This window comes from Carlito syrichta, unplaced genomic scaffold (genome assembly GCF_000164805.1).
Source record: "Carlito syrichta isolate Samal-C Ts95f unplaced genomic scaffold, Tarsius_syrichta-2.0.1 Scaffold316346, whole genome shotgun sequence".
Classification (NCBI taxonomy): domain Eukaryota; kingdom Metazoa; phylum Chordata; class Mammalia; order Primates; family Tarsiidae; genus Carlito; species Carlito syrichta.
This window is the reverse complement of record NW_007260442.1, coordinates 1,574,761-1,599,430: the sequence shown is the minus strand read 5'-3', so window position 1 is coordinate 1,599,430 and position 24,670 is coordinate 1,574,761. Positions and strand designations below refer to the sequence as shown.

The 24,670-nt window shown below is 37.9% G+C and overlaps 1 protein-coding gene and 1 pseudogene across 3 annotated transcripts in view; one reads left to right on the top strand and one right to left on the bottom strand.

Annotated features, from left to right (window-relative positions):
• LOC110594582 overlaps positions 1-17,384 on the bottom strand; it is a 28,566-nt pseudogene extending 11,182 nt beyond the window's left edge.
• Positions 1-24,670, top strand: part of ZCCHC7 (zinc finger CCHC-type containing 7) — a 248,793-nt gene that overhangs the window by 66,162 nt on the left and 157,961 nt on the right. The window lies entirely within an intron of this gene.

The following is a 24,670-nucleotide window of genomic DNA, read 5'->3' as shown; positions in this document are numbered from 1 at the left end:
GAGATGAGGTCTTGCCAAGTTGCCCAGGCGGGTCTCGAACCCATGGGCTCAGACAATCCATTCATCTCAGCCTCCCAAGGCTTGGGATTACAGGCTGAGCCACTGAACCCGGCTTTGGTTTTAGGAATTTTAGTGTAACTTATAAGTGTATCTCACTGTGGCTGCTAGTAACAACTTGCTGGGATCTTTCCTTTTTCTTAACATAGATTGTACCCTTCACCCAGACTTTTAAAAACTAAGCACAGGCCAGGCACGATGCCTCACGCCTATAATCCCAGCACTTTGGAAGGCCAAGGTGAGAGGATTGCCTGAACCCATGGGTTCAATACCAACCTAGGCAACTTGGCAAGACCTCATCTCTACAATAAATCAAAAAATCAGCTGGGTGTGGTGGCATGTGCCTGTAGTTTCAGCTACTTGGAAGACTGAGGCGGAAGGATCACCTGGGCCCAACAGGTTGAGATTCTGGTGGCCGTGAGCATGCCACTGCACTCCAGCCTGAGCTTAATAAATAAATAAATAAATAAATGAAAACTGAGCACAAAATTTAAGGCAGGCAATTATCAGAGACCAGGCTGTGATGGCTTCTAGAGGTAATGGGAATTATCTATAAGTAAGGTTCTCTATAACATTTTCAAGTCCTAAAACATCTTTTGCTGTATTATGTTCAGACTTAGGATTACCTGAAATCACTTAGGAATTGTGATAATCTGTTATCACTTAGAAACTCATTTGGCTAAAGTCTCCCATTCTGGATATTCCATTTGATATGATGTCAGTGTCAAATGATAAGATAAATATTAGGTTAAAATTTAGAGCTTTTAAATAAATAATGTATTATTTTTCATATTAGAGATATGTTCTTATTTTTATTTAAGGAATGTATTTGTTTCCTAGGGCTGCTGTAGCAAATTACCACAAGTTTTGTGACTTAAAACAGCAGAAATTTATTGTCTCAGTTGTGGAGGCCAGAAGTCAGTTGACCAGTCTGGTTCCTTCTGGAGGCTCTGAGGGAGGCCTGTCTATGCCTCTCTTTCTGGTGGCTGCTGGTAATCCTTGGCATTCCTTGGCTTGTAGATGCTTTACTCCGGTCTTTGTCTCTGTCTTCACTTGATTTTGGTCTCAATTTTTTTTTTTTTTTTTTTTTGAGTTGGAGTCTCACTCTGTCACCCAGACTGGAGTGCAGTGGCCGCTCCCGGCCACCGCAGCCTCGACCTGCTGGGCTCCAGCGATCCTTCTGCCTCAGCCTTCCAAGTAGCTGGAACTACAGGCGTGCGCTACCACGCCCGGCTAATTTTTGATTTATTGTAGAGATGAGGTATTGCCAAGTTGCCCAGGCGGGTCTCAAACCCACGGGCCCAGGCATTCCACTCACCTCGGCCTCCCAAAGCGTTGGGATTACAGGCTAAGCCACTGAGCTGGCGTCTTATTTCTCTTATAAGGAAACCTTTCATTGGCTTTAAGGCCCATTCTAAATTTAGGATAATCTCACTTCAAAATCCTTAATTATTTATGAAAAGACACTATTTCCAAATAAGGTCACATCCACAGATACTGGGAGTTAGTATTTGGACATGTTTTTGAGAGAAGAGACTTGTTATTCAGCGCACTACAAGAAATAAGTACCTATTAATGCATCTTTTTCACATTTTCAGTCAGTTTACTAAACATCCCATAGACTATGTTGTACTTTTTTCTGAGACATAATATTTTGGTGGTAGTATTATTTTCCCCCTCATTACTCAGTGAAAATTAACTCTTTCGGGAGAGAGGTGGAAAATTTTTTTAGTTAAACTCACTTTGCTATAGTTTTTTTTTCAGAGTATTAAAAACATTCTAAACATGGGTGTATGATATAAACTTAGTTTAATATTATTTATTTATCTGAAGATTTTTACCTTTTCTTTCTATCCCACCTTTTCTGCAAAGCATATAAATAAATCTTGAAATTTGGGGCAGGAGAAGTGCAAGAGGTTAATCCACTTCTAAGGCTGACATCATTTTCAAAGTAACTGAAAGGATGAGCAGAATATATTTTATTTAATAGCTATGAGAGATGGATTTTCATAAACTTTTATCCAAAGTAACTAGATTCTCACATTCAGTGTAAAGGATGCTATGAAAATGTAAAGTTCATTAATATGCTGTATATTTTTATCCCCTTGAATGTAATTTAGAGATTATATACTGTAATAGGATTTATGACATTATACTGTTTAATCTTTAGGGTGTTACAAACACATCAAGGACAGTTGGCAGTAACTGAGGTTTGCCTGCATTTTAAGAATGTATTAGTATTACTGAATATCTTGCATTTTCCTAAAAATAAACAATATTTATACTTTTAGAGTAGTTATAAATTCAAAGATTTTTTTTTTCCTGCAGGCCAAGAATAAAATCTTTAAGAACTAACAAGATGAATTAAAGATGAAATGAGTTATTTCTAAGTTAAAATTTAGAGCTTTTAGATTTAGGTTTTAATTAATACATGGGGGATGATTTTGGCATTTCTTCAAAATACGTGTTTTTGTGTATCTGAATTTGTACCTATTTAGTAATCTAACTAGGATTTTTAGAATGAAATAATCTTTTCTCTTCAGTTTGGCACTTAAAAGGAGCTCTGACATTAAAATGTAAGTGTATTTTTCGATCAGGAATATTTTTCTATCAGGAATAACTTGCCATTCTGAAATGAGACAAACAAAATCAGTGGACCATTGAACCTTCCTCAGTGCTTTATTTTTTGTGTACAACAGATACATGGATATTTTACTGGCATAAAATGTATATTTTATTTGAGTCTTTAAATTTTTGCTTATGTTTTTTGTTTTAATTCATTCTTTATTGTTTCTTTTATGTTGGATGTCAACAGTTTAGATTGTAAGCTTCTAAAGGGTAAAGAATATCTTTTCAAATTTTGATCTTAACAATATCATCCACAAGCAGACACCAGCTGTTTGATGTCATTTTTTCCACTTCGGGAGAAGTAAAGATGAGTGGAAAGGAATGAGGGAAATGGCTGTTATTAAAGATCTATGGATATCTGATTTTTCACAAAGTTGCTCTTTAAACGATAAAATGGCAGTCTTATGAAGTCTTTTTGCTCTATTTTGTGTTGGCAATTCAGTACAAATGCAATTAAAAAACACACACTTTAAAAAAAAATCTGAGATCAGTTGAATTCACTGATGTGGATTGAACCCATGTATATGGAGTCCCAAACTATACTGGGTTAAAAGTTATTCTGCTTCCTTCTGGCCTCTGTAGTTTGTGATGAGAAATTCTCAATTATTTCAATTGGGTTCCTCTGTAAGTAATATAAGTGAAACTTAAAATTTGAAATGTTGAGTTTTTTGCCATCATTTCCCCAAATACTTTATCTTTCTGCACCCTACACTTTCTTTCTGGAACTTAGGGAAATCAATAATAAAACTCTTGTTATTGTCCCACACGTCTCTGAGGTTTACTTTTTAAAATTTTTTTTCAATGTTTATTTCTCAGATTGAATAAATTTGCTGACTCTTTCCTCTGTCATATCGCTTCAGCTATCCTGTTCATTGAGACTTTCATTTTGGTTATTGTATTTTTCAGTTTCTTAAATTTCCATTTGGTTATCTTTATTTCTTCTGTGGCTTTGAGTAGACTTGCCATGTTTTCATCCATTTTGAAAGTATTTGCTCTTGTTGGAACTTTTTTTTTTTTTTTTGAGTTGGAGTCTCACTCTGTCTCCCAAGCTGGAGTGCAGAGGCACACTCACAGCCACCCCAGTATCGACCTGCAGGGCTCTGGCGGTCCTTCCGCCTTGCCTCAGCCTTCCAAGTAGCCAGAACTACAGGCACTTGCTACCACGGCCAGCTAATTTTTGATTTATTGTAGAGACTAGGTCTTGTCAAGTTGTCTGGGCTGGTCTCGAATCCTCAGGCTCAGGCAATCTACTTGCCTTGGCCTCCCAAAGTGCTGGGATTACTGGATGAGCCATCTAGCCCAGCTGGAACTTTTTCTTTTAATAATAGTAGCTTTAAAGTCTTTGTCAGATAAATTCGTCATCTGTGTTATTTTAGTGTTGGCATCTGTTAATTACCTTTATTAAGTTGAAATTTTCCTGATTTTTCATGTGTTAACTTATTTTGGACTGTATCCTGGACAGTTTAAGTATTTTGGTACCCTTTGTCTTGAATCTTTAAATCCTATGGTGAATGTTGATTTTTTTTTTTTTTCTTTTTAAGTGGACTATTTGTTCAGTCAGATTGCAAGTTCAAACCAGCCTTCTGTTGGTTGTGGTTCCGATGTCAGCTCCCTTTATAAAACCTTTGCAGTTTTTATTCAGATCTGTCCTGCATGTGTGCCAGCATTAGACTGTCTGGGATATGGGTAATTGTCTATGTTAATTTAATTTAATTTAATTTTTTTGAGTCGGAGTCTCACTCTATTTCCCAGTCTGGAGGGCAGTGGCATGCTAACAGCCACCACAGTCTTCACCTGTTGGAGTCAGGTGATTGATCCGCCTCAGCCTTCCAAGTACCTGGAACTACAGTCTCATGCCACCATGCCCAGCTAATTTTTTAATTTATTGTAGAGACAAGGTCTCACCAAGTTGCCCAGGCTAGTTTGAACCCATGTGCTCAGGTAGTCTTCTCACCTCAGCCTCCCAAAGTATTGGGATCACAGGAGTGAACCAGCATGCCCGACTTTGGGTCTCTTCTCTTTGGACTGTGCCCCTATTGGGCCAAGTTAGCAGGAAGACAGAGAATAAACCACAGGAATTTGTGCCATCCTCTTGAAGAGGAAGGTTTTCTTAGAGTTTTAGACTCCTGCAGACCCTATTGCTGCTGCTGTTCCTGCCTCCAACATCTTTACAAGATTGCTGGGAGTCTGGGGTCAAGAGAATCTAATTATTTGATGATTCTTTCTCTGCTCTTCAAACTAGAACTAGAGAACTTCTCATGGAGTTCTCTCTGTGTGCCCCTGAGTGTCCACTTTCAGATTTCAGCTGCTTTGAGTCTAGACTAAGGGATACCAAAGGTAGAAAAATAATAAACTACCAGTTTGATTGGTAATTCAAATTCTCACCTTCTCCAGGCTGCTTTTTGCATTGTTCAGGTGTTCTGCATTCAGTGGGAAAGACAGGATACATTGGGCTTATTCCATTTTACCTGGAATTGGAACTCCTGGTATATTTGGAAAATACCAGAAAGTTTAAAGCAAGTAAAGTAATAGAAACTCTAGGATATGGGTTTTTCCCTCACTCTTTTATTCCATGCTTCATGTTATTCAAGAGTATATGCTGGGCTTGGTGGCTCAGCCTGTAATCCCACGCCTTTGGGAGGCTGAGGTGAGTGAATTGCCTGAGCCCGCGGGTTCGAGACCCACCTGGGCAACTTGGCGAGACCTCATGTCTACAATAAATCAAAAACTAGCCTAGCATGGTAGCACACACCTGTAGTTCCAGCTACTTGGAAGACTGAGGCAGAAGGATCACCGGAGCCTAGCAGGTCGAGGCTGCGGTGGCCGGGAGCAGCCATTGCACTCCAGTCTGGGCGACAGAGTGAGACTCCAACTCAAAAAAAAAAAGAGTATATGTGTGTTAGAGCCCATGTAAGGAAACTCCTTTTTGTTGGTACATTAAATGTGCAAATTTAGAAAAATATTTTGGGCACTTGAAGCCATTGAGGTTTTTGCTTCTTCAGATAAATAGGATGTGTCTTTTCCTATGGAAAAAGTAACTTTGCCTTATTTTCATGTCTTTTTTTTTTTTTGAGTTAGAGTTTATTCTGTCGCCCAGGCTGGAGTGCAGTGGTACACTCATGTCCACCCCAGCGTTGAACTGCTGGGCTCTGGCGATCCTTCTGCCTCAGCCTTCCAAGTAGCCAGAATGACAGGTGCGTGCTACCACTCCTGGCTCATTTTTGATTTATTGTAGAGATGAGGTCTTGCCAAGTTGTCTGGGTTGGTCTCGAACCCATGGGCTCAGGCAATTCACTCGCCTTGGCCTCCAAAACTGCTAGGATTACAGGCTGAGCCACCTAGCCTGGCCTATTATGTCTTTCTAATTCATCATAAGTAAGATTCTAGTCCAAATATGGAACAACTATTTTCAATCAAGTTTCCTTTTTGTTTGTTGCACTTATTTGAAGTGCATTAATTTTTTTCTCTTTTTGAAAAAATGACCAGTATATGAAAATTTTTTCTTATATTTTTTCTCTTTTATCTTCTGTATTTCTTTTTTGCCTTTCTGTCATTTTTGCTTTTCATACTATTATTTCTTCAGGTTCTTTACCCCCTCCCCCACAGCTAAATAGTGGATAGGATTTATGTAGGGGTGCAGCTCTGAGACTGTGAATTCTGACTGAGAGAATAACCAGTTTTCCCCACCCTCCAAAAGGGTATCTGCATCAGCTGTCCCCTTGGCTAATTAGAATTCCAAAGGGCATTAATAATCATTTAAATTAATCCGATTATACCTGCGGTTGCTAAAGGTAAGGTTCAGGCTGTTTAACCCTGTGTTAATGAATGCAAACATGAATCAAAATTGGATAGGAATTTTACATTTTATTTTCATTTTTTGCCTGAAGGAAGAAAACTATTTCACCTGTGCCTTTGTAGCAGTCTTGTTTCGAACAAAGCAAGGAAACCCTACTATTAATTCAGCCTTCATTAGGAGACCAAAGTTAAATTGCTTGATGGTGTGAAAATTCATTTGCATTGTTTGTGAAAGTCCTTTGGGGGAGAGCTGTAGAAAACCACCTAACGGTAAATAATCCTTTAGTTAAATGCAAAAGTGTTATTAAGAGCTAAAAATTCTCTTCCTAGCAACTAATGTTGCAGTAGTAATTTGACAATAGAGTCTCCCAAGGGGCATTAAGCAGGTAGAAAAACAGTTATAATTTTGCAATTTTAGATAAAAAGGAGTGGAAATTGAATTACTCATCTTCAGAGTTAGAAGAAACCTTGTAGGTTATATAGTCCAAATTTCCTTATACAGGCATTCTTTCTTCAACACAGTGGACACGATCGCCTATTTTCTATGTAAGCATCTCAGTAACAGCAAATATTAATAAGACAGCTGGTCCCATACTCAGATGACTTGTCATTGTCAGAAATTCCCAATCTGAAACTAATAACTTATTTTTCTGTCATCTTACCCCTTGAGCCATAGAGAATTATTTCACTGCTATTCATTTCTCTCATTCCTATACCCTGTCCCTGCCATATTCTCTTCTTTAGATGAGATGTCCCAGAATTTTGATATTTAGAAATACGGTGGAGAATGAAATGTTCAGTAAACACGGTCATAAGACAGTGCTCTTCATACACGGTTGAAGTTGAAAATTTTTAAAGCAAGGAAAGGAACAGTCAGATGAAATGTCTGTTTCCTTCCATGTACTCAGGTTTTTATGAAGAATTTTTTTCACTGCTAATGTGTGTACCAGCTATGGAAAAGTCTAGACTCAAGAGCCAAGTAAGAAGAATTGGTTTGAGAAAAAGACATCTACTGGAATCTGCATGGCACTCCTTCAACAAAGATATCTGTTAGCTGATAGATGTCATCCCCAACACCTGTCCAAAATGACTCATTTCTTTTCCTGATTACCACTTATAGATTTTTCCCCTTAAAAAAAAAAAACTTTATACAAAATGTAAACTTCATACATTGGGATTATTCCTAAGTCTGGATCTTTTCTTTGAATGAAATAAGCTTTGGGATGCTTATTTAGATGTTCAATGGAACAGTGTGGAGAACAGTAATTGTGTTTGGGCTAAAGAATTAATCCATTTAGTCATGGGAAGCACTACTTAGCTTTTCCAAAGCAGCTGAATTGTGGTGCAACTTTGGGGCTATTTTAAGACTTTAAACTCAAATAGAAACTTTTGCAAATGAATGCTTATTTGTATTGATGAACATATACTTTTGAATAATGAGCTGTTGACTTGCTTTCAATGAATATGGGTATTTTTTCAATTCTTGGTTCTTATGTTTATACATGAATTAAAAGCTACATCTTTGTATTGCTCAAAATTTTAAAAATCAATATCTTTAAGTCATAAAAACACGTTCTAATAATGAAAGTATTTTAATAAGTAATAATTGAGGTGGCTTCAAAAAGGAATTGTAACTTTAAAAATTACTGGGATCCTTAGTATACTTTAGTACTGTGTAAATCAGATATTGTAATAAAATCACTTTTTATTACTTTAATTCTCCTAGGATAGAATGTTTTACTGCATTTTGACATTCAGCAGGCGATAAAAGTTGTTCAGAAAGTCTTAATTGTGTCTCATATTTCATGTAAAACTTTGAAGTTGTTGGTTTAAATGATTACACAAAAGGATATTTCCCAAGTGATATGAACTGCCTGCATACATGCCCCCGTAATGTAGTCTGCCAAGATTTATAGCCTGGAGAAAAATATAGTAACCTTTTTTAAAAAAAACTTTGTGTTTATCATAGCTCATTTATGTTGTTGGATTTTCTTTTGTTTCATACTCAGTTTTTAATATGCTACCAGTTAATGCAATTTGTATCCACTGCCCATTTTTAGCAAGGAATGAGGAAGTTACCCTGCTTTACTCTTACCACAAAAATTGGGCACACACCTACCAAGGAAAAATGTATCTGCTCCCAGGAATTTCTTTCTCCTTTTTTCCTATTCAGTCCAAACCCATCAAAGTCTCCTGATATCTCACCTCCTCTATGAAGCTTTTCATGTGCGACTCTTGTGATCTGATATCCTCATCTTTAAAATGAACTATTTGAGTTGAATGCTTAGTCCCTTTCTGCTCTTCGTTATGATTTTCAAGCTCATACTCAAAGTGAGACATTGATAATGTTCTTTGAACTCTTTGTTTTCTAGCCCACACCACACAATCAATTACTCTAAATAATATTGTACTTGGAGTAAAGTACAAATGGACCCCCTTTTTTTTTTTGATTCGGAGTCTCACTCTGTCGCCCAGGTTGGACTCAGGTTATTCTTCCGCCTCAGCTTTCCAAGTAGCTGGAACTACAGGCACACGCCAACACACCCAGCTAATTTTTTGACTTATTGTAGAGACACGAGGTCTTGCCAGGATGCCTAGGCTAGTCTCAAACCCCTGAGCTCAGGTATTCTCGCCTCAACCTTCCAAAATGCTGGGATTACAGGCTTGAGCCACTACACCAGGCCTTTTTTTTTCTTTTTAAAGGGAAGATTTATTTTGGTGCTGTCTTGGTTAACTTCAGGAAGGCTTCTGGGTGAAATCATGTTGGAATTGGTTTTAAGGATGTAAATCCCTTAAATCCACAGCTTGAGTAACAAATTGGATCTCTAACAAATACAAGGAATTTAAGAGAAAAATCCCATTTGGAAAAGAATAGCTTATGTTTTATTACAAGTAGTTATGATGTATACAAATTCTGTATCCAAAGAATATTTTTGTATGTTGTTGGACTCCTTTTCACTGCCTACTTTCACCAACTATAGCAGAATTGGGACACAGATTTCCTGGATTTTGGTATCTTTGATAATACTAAGTTTCTTTTACGTATACACCTAAATGCCTAAGTGATTCTGTTGAAAATTCAGTCAACAAATAACATTACAGGAAAAAAAAAACAAAAACAAGGGCTTGGTGTGGTAGCTCACGCCTATAATCCCAGCAATCTGGAAGGCCAAGGCGGGAAGATCCTATGAGGCTAGAAGTTTGAGACCAGCCTGTGCTGCATAGTGAGACTTGATCTCTACAAAAAAAACCCAAAAAATTAGCCAGGCATGGTAGTGTGCTCCTGTAGTCCCAGCTATTTGGAAGGCTGAGGTAAAAGGATGCTTGAGCCCAGGAGACCAAGGTTGCAGTGAGCCATGATTGTGCCACTGCACTCTACCCTGGGCAGACCTTGACTCCAAACAAACAAACAAACAAACAAACAAAAAAAAAGGTTTTTGTATTGTATGTTCTCTTCCCATCTTCTAAAGATATATGAAAAATACCATCAATAAGTATTATTTGTTACATTATTATGGAAACCCTTGTGTTTTCTGTCTAATATAGCAATTTAGCAAGGGAGAAGATGACTAACCTGGGGCATGAGAAAAGAACCGAGTTTAAATCCTGAAGGATCCATATAGGGAGAGTTTGAAAATGTGGAGGAAGGAAATGGCATTGCAAACCAGGAGAAGAATATATAAGGAGAACAATTTGAGCAAATTGTTTTTCAGGGAGTATTTAATGTGGCCGCAACTTAATGTCACTTAACGGGGTGGTGATTTAATGTGGTCTGCTAGAATTGGCTGGACGAGACACTACCTACAAAACTGTTAATTTAGTCCAAAGTCTGAGAGATAATTTGCAATAGGTTGCCGATAGTAGTATTGAAAGTAAATAAAATAATCACCAAAATTATTTTGAAAGAAAAGTCATCAGAACTTGATCATTTGGTTTAAAGGTTAATAATGGAAAGTGAGGGGAAAAATTGTAATTTTGTGTGATTTTTAAAAATGATTCTACCACTGATAAATAGAGAAGTTGAGAGGTAGGTCCAAGTCTAGTTTACTTTTAGATATGTTGAGTATAAATTATCTGTATTTGATTTTAGTGAAGGAACTATGAGGGTATTTCAAGAACTAAGACTAGAATGTGTCAGGCCTGGAGATAGATATGGATATAGTTTTGGGGTATAGAAGAAATCGTAGGAATCATGTAATACACAATTTTAATGATTTTGGCACACCCAAACCTCTGCCTTTTGTTTCCCTGGGTTACTCTATCCAGTGTAGAAATAGACTTGCTATGTATTTTGAGTGAACAATGAAAGAATTAACCATTCTGTTTTACAAAGCTATTTATTATAGTGAAATTTTATCTGTAGGTGCAGCCACTTTGCCAGATCTCTGATGGGACTAACCATAATGTTGTCTACTTAATTTTAATAGTAAGTCCTTTGACAAGCCGTGTTTAAATGAACAAATAGAACTTATCATTTTATCACAGGTCAAGGAAGTATATTTAAAATGAAAGGAAATCTAATTTTTTAAAAAAACAGACTTATTTGTAGTGGTGTGGTGATTTTGAGACTTATTACAGTAGAACTTATATTTTACAGGGAGTATTTTGTTTCATTTTTTCTATTTTTAAAAAATATCTAGCTGTTTGTTTCATTATGACCATTCTTAGCACTATAAAAGTTAATGTAATCAATTTATTAATTTTTCCTTCTAGTGTTCATCTTTTAACTCCCTATTTTTGTATAAATATTTGATTAGAATGCTTTCTGTTTAATAGGATTTAGTGTTATGTTATTTGAGGACATTCAAAAAACCCTCCCAAAATACTATGCTATTGTTATATGATTGAAACAAAATCTGTAACCTTTTTTTCTTGGTAAAAAAAAAAATATAAAATTGGGATACCCACTTTTTTGTGAAGAATAAAACTTTTAGCAGTGATAATATTAGGTAATTATTAGATACTTATTAAAGAGATTGATTATTAACATTTATATTATTATATTGTAACATGTTAGTTAACAGACATTTTGAGTGCCTATTAAGTTTGTTATTTGAATACATAATGCTGTTTTAAATTATTTGTGTTTTATGAAGAGGTGGTCACTATGTTGTATTTATTTTTATAAAGAGGAAAAAAGCCAACCCAGAATGATAATCAAAACCAAGGTAGAGGAACTTGTTAAACACTTTAGAATTAGATGCGCCCCTCCCTCACGCCCTCTCCCCCCCACCCCCTCCCCCTCGTGTGGTACTTTGAAGGCAGCTGCTACAGATAAACTCTGGAGCCCCAGATGGTGGTTGCCTAATCCTCATGAGAATTCATGTCCTGGAAGCAGCTCTTATCTCTCCAGACCTGACATTGTCTGTGAGCTTTTGCTAAGGAGGGAATAATATAAACATGCTATGCATGAGTTTCACTTCTTGAATATGTCAAAGACACAGGAAGTTATAGCAAAGTATAACAAGAACCTAGTTCACGTTACTGAAAGTGTTGTTATTTAAAGCACTTGATGCTAGCTTGTGATGAAGGATGGGGTGGGGAAGAGAGGCACGATGAACATTTTTTGAAACAAAAATGCCACTCCCAGTATCATGATTCCAGAGATGTAGATTTGTAATTAAGTGTGCAATACTCCGAAAAATTCGCTGTGATTTGTTCTAATCTAACAATTTAAAACAATCCATCTAGTAAATGAATGTTCTGGTTTTTATTTCTTACCCAGTCATCCTCTCTATTTGCAAAGTCAAAACAACTATTCCACTGTTCTGAATTTAATGTTTTGTTCAAAAATTTTTCAGGAATTGGATCTATGAGATTTGGGTTGTTGACAACTGTAAATGATTGTCTCTTTAGCATAGCAGCTAGTGTTCTGAAGTGGGTTTGTAGATATTTTATCTACTTCAGGCAGTGTCTCATTTAATATGTGAGTGGGGATGTTGGCACTGTCATCATAAATAATTGTTGAATCACCCATCACTTGATAATATGGCTCAGTATAGAGAATAAGGGGGATTTTCCTCCTTATAAAATTATAAAATTTATAATCAATCATAATATAGCCTAAGCCTATCTTTCAAGTCTTACATCTCTTTTCTCTAAATAGTCTGTTTTCTAGCCTCTCAGGACCTCTCATTCACCCTAGAATCTGTGGTGCCCTTTTACGTTTTCATGCTTTTTTTCATTTTTCATCTTCCTGTAGAGACTTTCTTCAAAGAAACTTCTAGTCATCCTATGACACCCAGATCAGATATCGCTTATTCTGTGAAGTCTTTGTCAGATGGAATCATTTCATTTTATTTTCTTCTAGAATGTTATAAGCAGGGTCATCTTTCTAAACTCTGGGTTTGATTTTGCTTAAAATTATAATTTCTTTTTTTTCTGAGTCAGAGTCTCACTATGTCGCCCAGGCTGGAGTGCAGAGGCACTCTGATGGCCACTACAACCAAAACTTACTGGGCTCAGGTTTTCTTTTCACTTCATCCTTGCAAGTAGCTGGAACTACAAGCGTGTGCCACCACGCCCAGCCAATTTTTTTTTTTTTTACTTATTGTAGAGATGAGGTCTCACTATGTTATTCAGGCTGGTCTGGAACCCCTGGGCTCAGGAAATCCTCTCGCCTCTGCCTTCCAAAGTATTGGGATTACAGGCATGAGCCTCTGTGCCGAGCCAAATTGTAATTACATTTCATATAAAGCTCAATATGTCAGCCTAGTGGCCTCTGTCTTCCATTGTCTAGTTCACATCTTAGCCAATCTCATCTTCTCTTTTTTCTTGGCCTCTCTCCTGTCACAGAATGACTTACTACCTCTTTCCCTGAGCCTACTTTATGCTCCTTTTTTGACTTGGAGTGTCTTAATATCTGTCTTAGTCTTTCTCATTTTTTAAAATCTTGCCAAATCATGTCTTCTCCTTGAGGCTCCCACATTTCCAGTTAGTCAGAATTCCCAGAACTTTGTTTCCCTCTCGTAGCACTATTGAACAAATACTTTGTGTAAGACATTGTACTGAGTTCTGTAGAGTACAAAAACTAGTCAGAAAAAAAACCCTGATCTTTAAATATTTATAGGCTAGAAGGATGTAGGTAATACAAAGTAGAAAGTGTTAGGTACCATAAGAGATAAAGGATTCAGTTGCAGGAGCGATTACTTTTTTTTTTTTTTTGAGTCAGAGTGCGGAGGCACTCCCACAGCCTCTGCAACCTTCACCTGCTGGGTTCAGGCGATCTTTCCTCCTCAGCCTTCTACATAGCTGGAACTACTTGTGCACGCCACCACACCTGGCTAATTTTTTTGATTTATTGTAGAGACGGGGTCTCACCAAGTTGCCTAGGCTGGAGGATGGTCTCGAACTCCTGGACCCAGGCAATCCTCTCGCCTTGGCATCCCAAAGTGCTGGGATTACAGTCTTGAACCACCACATCTAGTCCAAGAGATTACTTCTTTTTTTTTGAGTTGGAGTCTTACTCTGTCGCCCAGACTGGAGTGCAGTAGCCACTCCTGGCCACTGCAGCCTCGCCTGTTGGGTTCCGGCGATCCTTCTGCCTCAGCCTTCCAAGTAGCTGGAGCTACAGGTACGCACTACAATGCCCGGCTAATTTTTGATTTATTGTAGAGATGAGGTCTCGCCAAGTTGCCCAGGCGGGTCTTGAACCCGTGGGCTCAGGCCGTCCACTCACAGGCTGAGCCACCGAGCCCGGCTGAGATTACTTCTAATTGGCCTACTTTTGGAAGGCTTATTGCAAGCAGTTTGTGTTTGCTTCTTCTGATCAATTGTGAGCTCTGATGATAAAGCCTGCTTAACCCAACTTTGTATGGTTTCTAGCATAGTATCTCTCGGAAAAGGTAGAAGAGGAAGCAAACATGGAAGATCAATAAGAAAGAACCGTTGGGCATGGTGGCTCATACCTGTAATCCCAGCACGTTGGGAAGTGGAGACAAGAGGAATGCCTGAGCCCAGGGCTTCAAGACCAGCCTGGGCAGCTTGGTGAGACCTCATCTCTACAATAAATCAAGAAATATTAGCCAGGTGTAGTAGTGTGCACCTGTGATTCCAGCTATTTGGAAGGCTGAGGTGGATGAATTGCCTGATCCCAGCAGTTTGAGACTGTAGTGGCTGTGAGCATGCCATTGTACTCCATCCTGCTCGACTGTGAGACTCTGACTCAAAAAAAAGAAGAAAGAACTGAGTAAAACCTGGGCTTGAGTTAGGTAGGACAGGCAATAGGGTGAAGAAATAGGTATCAAAGACTCATGTTCAGTAAAAAGTTTTTTGGAGTGAATTAATTGATTAACCCTTCGTGTTTTTGTCAGTTTCTTTGCTTTATGAAACTCATTTGCCTAATGCGTGCCTGAGTACTTTGAATAACATCTGCATCTTTTAGCCATCTACCCATTGAGCTCATTTTCTGTTGCTTCCTGTTTCTGTCACATTTGCCTCATCTTTCTTCCCACCCCCTATTCTATTTTTGGAATTCTGTTTTCTACAGTACATTAAAAGGCCAGTGGAAACATGCCTTCGATGATGCTATTCTCTAACATGGTCTCTGGCTACTTTGTGCTACTATTTAAAAGAACAAATAGCAAGTAAAACAAAGACACACAATAAAATTGACTCTGATTTCTTTAATTCCTGTCTTTGCTCTTCTCTATCATTCTTGGTTTTCACTCTGTTTCTTTTTCTCTTGCTTTTTTTTTTTTTAATTTGAGTAAGAGTCTCACTCTGTTGCCCAGGCTGGAGTACATTGGCACAGTCACAGCCACTGCAGCCTCGACCTGCTGGGCTCAGGTGATCTTTCTACCTCAGCCTCCAAGAAGCTGGAACCACAAGTGTGCACCACCATGCCTGGCTAATTTTATTTATTTATTTATTGTAGAGACAAGTCTCGCCAAGTTGCCCAGGCTGGTCTCAAACCCCTGGGCTCAGGCAATCCTCTTGCCTCAGCCTCCAAAAGTGCTGAGATTACAGGCGTGAGCCACCATGCCCGGCTGTTTCTTTTTCTTGCCTCACTCTCCTGTTTCTGTTCTCCCATTTGTGCACCATTATAAAACTCTTTATATTGTTTTTCTTGACTGGGTTCTACGTTTTTCTTATTCTTGCTTACCATGCTTAATCCTCTTGTGTTCTCCATTTTTGTTTTTCTGATTTCTGTCTGTCATCTTTTTCTCTGTTTATTCTCCATGTTCACTTCCTTTATTATTATCCTTCAGGTCTCCTCCTTTTCCCATTCTTCACCATATGTCATTTAAAAATAAAAATAACTCCCCCAAAACAAAACTCCCCAGCTGTATCTAGACCTCACTTTTTACTTAATCTTCATATCTCCTCTTTAGTTAGAGCTGACTCCATGTCTTTGCCTTCATTTATGACTTTTCATTCTTTTCCTCATGTTTCTTTTCCATTCTTAAAAAGCAACAGTTCCAACTCTTTTCTGTCGTTTTTATTTCCCACTCCCTGTGCTTTCTTCTCCCATTATTCTTCTGGCGGTTTTATATATGAGTGTTTATTAACAACTTAAGATGAAGAAGGTAAGGCTGATGTGCAGCTATGAATTCTGCAATACTGGCTGTTCTACTTCCTAGAAACCTTGGTGGTGAGGGTAGAAGCAAGAGTCAGTTCAAAAAAAGGTAATGTGGAGCCAAATAAGAAATTTGAAGATGTTTACAGCTGTCTGTACGTTATGCTTTGTGGAAAATAGAGTTGAAAGTGTAATTAGGAACAAGATAGGAGAAGAAGTATGGACCACCTAGAGATTTTCTGGTTAAAGATACATATCTTTTCTTCCCTCCTGTGATTCACACCTACTGTTCATTAGAAATGCATGTGATTTTACTGGTCCTTTTAAAAATGAAAATGTCCTGTGTTATTAAGTCTCCTTCAGACTTTGAATTAATCGTAATCAGATTGTGATTAGGAATTTTAATTTTATTAGAGTGTGAGGAAAGGGCAGTGAAGGGAGGGTGCTAATGGTAGGAGTTTTCCTGTGTGAAAGGGGCTATGGGAGACAAGGGTATCATTGCATTCTCTTGTAACTTTTGTTTTGAATTCATTGAATTGTTTAACTGAAGAAGGTATTAGTGATGATCTAGTTTAATTTCTTTATTTCATAGGTGAAAAGAAAAACGATCCAGAGAGATTGACTTGTTCAGGTCTTACAGCTTGTTAGTGATTGAAAAGGGCCAATTGTTCTCTTTATAACACCATATTTTGTACTACAGTGACTTCCTAGCCATTCTTTGACTTGAAGTGGAAAGAACAGGATCGAAGAGAAGGAAAAAAAGTAGTATATTTATATATGTCCTTCCACCTTCTCATTCCTATATTCCCTTTATTGTTAGCATGTTATAATACTCTGAATTTCTATAGTTGAAGAACAGATTCTACTTGATTCGCTAAGGAGCTGTTTTATTTCCAGTAAAAGAAAACAAACAAAAACACTAGACCTTTATTAAAGAGGAAAGTTACTGTATATTTATTTTGAAGGCTTTCTGTGCTGTTTTATTTATGCTCATCAAAAACAACTTCTGAAATAACAAGATCACTTTTTGTCTAGAAAATCTGAATGAATGGGAGGGGAGCCAAATCTGATAGAGAACCCAGTGATCCAGCATTACTTTAAGAAGTGAATGTGTTTAAACCAGCAGGGCCCAATGACATGCATCATAGGGCACTTAAAGATGTGGCAGATATCATTGTGGACACACTAGCAAATTACCATGCACAGGATGTGAAAAGGGCAGAGTAATGGTAGTGCTTCGTAGCCACTACTTTTGCTAGTGTAGTACTCTTCACCACTGCCCCCCAAAGCTACAGAAACAAAGAAGCTATACAAAACTCACATTATCTGCATTGCACTGGCCTTTGAAAACACCATTTACCCAGCCATATCCCATTTCCCTTGTCATTTTCCCAATTTATGCCTTCTAAATATAAGTTCAGTGTGGGTTTTAAAAGCTTGTATAATGTCTGGAAAATAGAGAGCAGAAATAGGCCTTCCATTCATAACTATTTCTAGAATCTCAGTTTTGAGAGTACTTTTAGCATACTGGCTTATTTGATCTTCTAAGCAACCCAGAATGTCTCTGGTCTAATGGGTGAAGATAAAGTTAGCACAGTATGCCATAAAAAGTTTGCATTCTTTGGATTCAGTTTGCATTGTTAATCCGGACCTTTACTTGCTTGTTTATATTATATATTCTGTCTGCTTCCACAAAAAGATTTGCGGTAGATTAAGATAGGCTACATGTACAATAGGGCAGCTAATAATAAAGTCAGAGTTATAAGTCAAGTAAAGTTCCTTCTAGGAACCTGAGGCAAAATGATTACTGTATTTAAACATTAGATTAAGCTCTTGACTTTGGCAGATAAAGCAAGGGGAAGGGTAATGAGTTGTATGTTATAATTTTTTGTTTAATTAAAGAAAAGCACATTACTTTTTATCTTAAATCATTCTTATATACATATTGTATTATGTCTATCCCCCCCCCCCCTTTTTTTTTTTTAAAGAAACAGAGTCTCACTTTGTGACCCAGTTTAGAGTTCAGGGCTTTATCATACTTTAAAACAGCCTAGATCTCCTGAGCTCAAGGGATCCTCCCACCTCAACCTCCCGAGTAGGGCGGAGTGGCTAGGACTACAAGTGTGCACAGCCACAGGTGGCAAATTTTAAAATCTTTTTTAGAGATGGCATTTCACTATGTTGCCCAGGCTGGATTGCCCTTCCAAAAATGCTGGGATTACAGGTATAAGTCACTGTGCCTGGCCCTTACAAATGACTTTAGAGTCGGGTTCACATGGATTCATGTTTCTCTCTATCACAGTGTCTGTTGAGCACAAGTGAACAAATAGTTGAATATGATTTGCTTTGAGGGAACATCTTCCAGCACTGGAATCTAAGAGAACATTTTTCTTTTGGAATCTTATGAACGAAATATTGAGTAATGCAAGTTACTGACCATTCTTTCAGCCAAGGCTTTATAAAGAATGCAGAACTGTTCTTTGTATAGCCCCCCTTTTTTTTTTCTTTTCGAGTTGGAGTCTCATTCTGTTGCCCAGGCTGGAGTACAGGGGCACTCTCACAGTCACCGCAGCCTTGACTTGGTGGGCTCAAGCGATCCTTTTGCCTCAGCCTTCCAAGAAGCTGGAATTACAGGCACGTGCCACCACGCCCAGCTAATTTTTTGATTTGTTGTAGAGATGACATCTCACCAAGTTGCCCAGGCTGATCTCGAGCCCCTGGGTTTAGGCAGTCCTCTTGCCTCAGCCTCCCAAAGTGCTGGGATTACAGGCTTGAACCACTATGCCTAGCCTCCGTTCTTTTATTGAACCCACTAAAACAACAGGGAATAGCTATCTTGAACAGATCATGAGATTCTAAGTCAGATGAACCTAGGCCTAATCCCATATTTGCTTTGTGGACTTTGTGACTTTGGACAAGCTGCATAACCTTACTGAGTTTTAGTTTTCTCATTTGTAAAAATTAGTAATGTTTCTCAAAAGGGATTTTGGTTTGGTTAAATGAAGTAATCCAGATATTCAATACTTTATTTTTTTATTTTTTTTGAGTTGGAGTCTCGCTCTGTCACCCAGACTGGAGTGCAGTGGCCGCTCCCAGCCACCGCAGCCTCGACCTGCTGGGCGCCGGCAATCCTTCCACCTCAGCCTTCCAAGCAGCGGGAACTACAGGCGCGCGCTATCACACCCAGCTAATTTTTGATTTTATTGTAGAGATGAGGTCTCACCAAGTTGCCCAGGCGAGTCTCGAACCCGTGGGCTCAGGCAATCCACTCACCTCAGCCTCCCAAAGTGCTGGGATTACAGACTGAGCCACCGAGCCTGGCTAATGCTTTCTTTTTAGAGAAATAATATTCTGAACTGAGCATGGGTTTTTTCATTAGGCAGACCTTGAATTTTGCTTTTTGACTATGGACAAGGCACTTAACACGTCTGCTGTGTTTTGAATATGTCCTCCAAGGGTCATGTTTTGGAAATTTGATCCTCAGTATGAAGGTGTTGGGAAGTGGGATCCTTAAGAGACAGGTAATATGGGCTCTGCCTTTATGAACAGATTAATACCATTATTATGAGAGCGGGTTCACTATAAAAGGACAAGCTCAGCACTCTCAGGTGCTCCCTTTTTCTCCCCATCTACCCGCTTTGCCCTTCCACCTTTTACTTTGGGGGAGTGCAGCAGGAAGGCCCTCACCAGAGGCCAAACTACTCAATCTTGAACTTCCCAGACTCCAGAGCTGTGAGAAATAAAAATTCTTCCTTTATAAATTACCCAGTTTCAGATATGCTGTATAGTAGCACACAAACAAAAGACAGCATCTAAATTTTGATTTCCTCACTTGTAAAATAACAACACTTGAATAACTGTTAGAACCTGAAATAAAGTACTTAGTTATTACTAAGTGCTCAATATAGGCATTATCAGTGATACTGTAATAAAATATTTTTGTTGAGATCTATATTAGCTTTGCCCAAATGGATTAGATTGAATGTTGAATGTTACATTTGTCAGCAGTGGTTGACAGTACAAGCTAGAGCTCTTAGCCAAGTACCTAGATTGCTGATATTTTTAATGACTTTTTATGTTATAAAATCAGTCATCTGATAATAAACAAAAGTCCCTCTTATAGTCTTGATTGTATGGATGATTCTAGAAGACAAGTCATCAATGATAGTTAAGATAGCCTTGTACCATGGTAAGAAAAATGACTTGCTTTTTATACTTAGTAATAGAGAATGCTGACATTCTATTCTTACCTTTTTTAATTCTAGCGTTGTGTGGTACATGTGAGGATTTGCTACATAAGTAGATTGCGTGAAGGCAACATTTGGGTTTCTTGCATCATGCTTTTTTTTTTTTTTTTTTTTTTTGTTGGAGTCTCACTCCTTAGCCTAGGCTGGAGTGCAGTGGCATGCACGCTCACGGCCACTCCAGCGTCGACCTGCTGGGTTCCAGCGATCCTTCCTCCTCAGCCTTCCAAGTAGCCGGAACTACAGATGTACACTACCACTCCCAACTATTTTTTATTTTATTGTAGAGACGAGGTCTTGCCAAGTTGCCTGGGCTGGTCTCGAACCCACGGGCTCAGGCAATCCACTTGCCTCCGCCTCCTAAAGTGCAGGGTTTACCGACTGAGCCACTGAACCCGGCCATCGTCATGCTAATTTTTTTATGCTAATACACATACTTTTACATTCAAGAAACCATATTATTCATGTTTGTCTTAGTATTGTCTTTCTTTTTTGTTTTCTTTTGCTGTGCTCCACTTGTGCAACTGTTCTGCCCAAAAATAACTTGGTACCTTGATCTTTAACTTCCTTCTTTTTAGGAAACTGTCTCAGCTTTTAGAGTGCTTAATATGCTAAATACCCACATTAATTCTTTTAGCAAGAAACTTGCCCTTGTTTGTTTACAGCAATGCCAAGAGCATGCTGGGTAATATTGTAGACTCTTCCAGTTTTGCGTTCTTCATTTGTTTTGCAGTGTTTTTGATTGCTTGCATTTTTTCAAATTTTTTCTTAGAGTTTTTCACTTCTCTGCCTATCCATCTGTTCTTCCATGTTGTCTACTTTTTCCATTGACGTTCTTTATGTGGAAGTTGCAGATATCAGACTAGAAATCAGCTGTCAGATTCAGACAAAATAGTTTCTGGAAGGCCCAGAAGAGAAGAGACTCGTGCTTACATGTCTGATAAAATAACTTTTTCCATGGACTTTCTCAAAATCCTTCATAAATCTCCTGCTTTGATAAGCCTTATTACTAGACATTCTTTTCTTTTCTTCCTTTCCTTTTCTTTTTTTTTTTGAGTGAGAGTCTCACTCCATCACCCGGGCTAAAATGCAGTGGCACACTCTCAGCCACCGCAGCCTCAACTTGCTGGGCTTAGGCGATCCTTCGACCTCAGCCTTCCAAGTAACTGGAATTACAGATGTGTGCCACCACACCCGGCTAATTTTTTTTATTTTTTTTATTTATTGTAAAGACAAGGTCTTGCCACATTGCTCTGGCTGATCTCAAACCCCTGAGCTCAGGCAATCTTCTTGCTTCCACCTCCCAAAGTGCTGGGATTACAGGCGTGAGCACTGCACCTGGTATAGTAGACATTCTTTTAGGGCTGCAATATTTCAGATGAGATATTTTCAGAAGAAGAGTTGCCCAGTAATGGCATCTCTGTCAATAAACTCACAACAATACTGTCCTTGAACCTCTGGAACCAGTGATCTCTTTTTTTCAAAGCTTATGTCAATCTCCTTTTGCTGATAAAACTCTCCCTTTATCTTTCCCTCACTGAATACACTGATGATTTGCTCTTTAATGCATCCTGGACTATAATCCTTATTTCTATTCCCACATAAACCCAACACATTTAGAGGTAATTTGTTTTGTTTCTTTTAAGGTTGACGTTTGCATATTGACCATAGTTTTTAAAAATTTCTGGTCTGATATTTCCAACATTCCTGCCATATCAAACTCTGCTTCTGATACTTGTCCACTCTCTTCAAATGTTTTTGCTTATTATTATGTCTGATAATTTTTTGTAGTTTATCAAGGAATAATGGACATGATAAACTAGATAAATAGAACTATGGCAAATAGGCCTTTAATAATGTAATAGTATGAGGAAGAAGGGGAAGCATTCTTTAGTTTGTGAGTAGGCCCAGTCTTTTGATGAACCTGTGCCCTTAGACTGGGAACTTCACCCGTGTTTCTCTGCTGCCTGCTTTACGTGGGGCAGGATGATTAGAAGAGACTGGAGATGGGCTTTTCCCTTCCCCAAGGTGAATTAGGCTTTTATAAAACCCAACAGCAGGTCACACTGTGGTAAAATAGTTTCTCCTGAGATTAGGCCTTATTAAGAAGAATAGAGCGCTCTACTGCAGTTCAAAATTGTTTCTTTTTTTCCCCCTGCTGTAAGCATGAGGAATTTTTTCAATTCTCACTGTGAATACCTGGTAGAGCTTCCAGAGGTAAAACTGACAAAAGTGTGGGGACCTCTTATGAGTGGTTCCCTGTTGAGTTTTTAACTCTCAAACTTGTCTACACTGAATCTCCATTACATTGTCAATTTCAAGTTAGATTTTCTGACCCTGGTGGTTATTCTGCAGAGCTTCCTGCTGATGAGTTTCAGTTGTAGTAAATTACGATTTTCTCTATTTGCCTTTCTCTCCATCTTTAGGGCACCAGTTTACCCTGTGACTGCACTTCTCTGACAGATCTAAGAAGAGTTGTTGATATTTTGGTTTGTTGGGATTTTTTTTTTTAAAGACACAGTGATGACTCCTGAGCTCCTCACATACTGAATCAAAACCAGAAGTCTACAAGCATATTTTTGTTTACCTTAAGTATAGTTGTTACTCTGCTCTTGTCTGCTAATTACAACATTTCTCTTCTCCCTGTCTGCTAATTAACGTCTTAGTCATCTGGATCAGTTTTCATTGATTGCTCTTTCTCTTGAGCACAGCTAACATCTGTTTTTTGTCACATGTTTAATAATTCGGGCCTGTTTTATTAGATTGTGCCTTGTACATTGTAGAGATTTTGGATTCTGTTATGTTTCTCTGAAGAATGTTTACTTTATTTTAAAACCCTTTCAAAGCTGACAGTTAACTTGACTATATTTAACCATTCATGTCAGTTTCCAAATCTATAAAATGAGGATAATAAAATTACATATTGTAGTTTTGGGAGGATTAAAGAGTTAATGTATGTGAGGCACTTAGAACTGTGCATGGAGCCTACCTAGTAAAGGCTATATAGGAATTAATGAGGTATTTTAATGAAAATGATACTATGTGTTTGTCATTTTAAATTGATTGTGCTTAGCATAATTTCATTGGTAACTAAGCATCAGTTTTATGAGTGTGACTCTTAATTATTAGATTTGATGATAACAGAAGCAACTGAGCTCATTGTAGCTTTTGGATCTAAGTTAACTTTTCCTGGGACGAGGTGCTTTTTCTCATTTTTTGCTTCTACTGTTTGAAGTTGTTTTCTGCCCTTTGTCAATCAGTTTTCATTTCTTATGGCTGTCAGTATATTCTTGTGTAGGTCTACTTGCTTTCCTTTTTTATTTGCAGCTTTTAATTTGTTATTAAAACAAATTAAGTTGCTTTATGATAACTATATTTAGATCACATCTAAAATAAGAGCATTTGCTAAACATATGACCGTGTTACCCCAGAACTTACTTTTGTTTTTATTGCATGTTAGATGAATTTAGGAGCCAGAATTATTACTTTTAAAAGTTTTATTAGATAAGTGTTACTCATTTTTTTCTTTGAGCTAATGCATTGTAGTACCTTGTGTCATTGGGATGAAAATATCTTGCTGTTAGATTTTTTTCATTGAGTAGGATATTGTCCCCCAAAACATGTAAATACTTAATGCTGCAAGGAATAGTCCTAGTTTGTTTATAATAGAAAGAATGATACTAGCATACCAAGAACATAATTATATTTTTAATCACATTTGGTATTTATTAATATGTATGTCCAATTTTATCTCATTATGTATGTTTATGTATGATTGGGGTTTAATGAATAGTTTTAAATTTTTCTTAAGCAAACTCTTAGGCATCATACCCCTGGCCTCCTTTCTGTTCCAGTGCTGTTCACATAAACTTTTTGGTGCTTCTGGTTTCTCCAGCGTATTTTCTGTTATAACTTCTTAAACTCTTAAGCTCTTTCTCACTTCCAGCTTTAATATGCATGGCTTTTACTTGAGCAAAAAGAAGAGTGAGAGCAAGTTTAGAAGTAGCAATGTAGAATGAAGCATAATGAGAATAGGAGGAATAAGTCAATGTGTTAACAGATACATATTTTTGGTGACTATGTGCTGGCTATATTCTTAGTCATCTTTAACTTCTTTGTGGTATTTACATCCCATATCCATACCAACAGCAAATCTTGTCTCTTTAAGCCTTTGAAATATACTTCAAATCAGAATCTGGTTACTTCTTACCCATTCACTCTGCTACCACCTTGTTCCAATCTACCATTAAAGTCTGGACTATTGCAGTAATGTTCTAGGTTGTTGTTCTGCCTTTTTCTATACATCAGCTAGAGAGATCCTTTGAAAAATAGTCCAGTGATGTCATTCCTTTGCACAAAACTCATCCATTTAATGGCATAAAAGGCTATGTGTGATCTAGTCCTTTGTTATCTTTCTGTTCTTATCTCC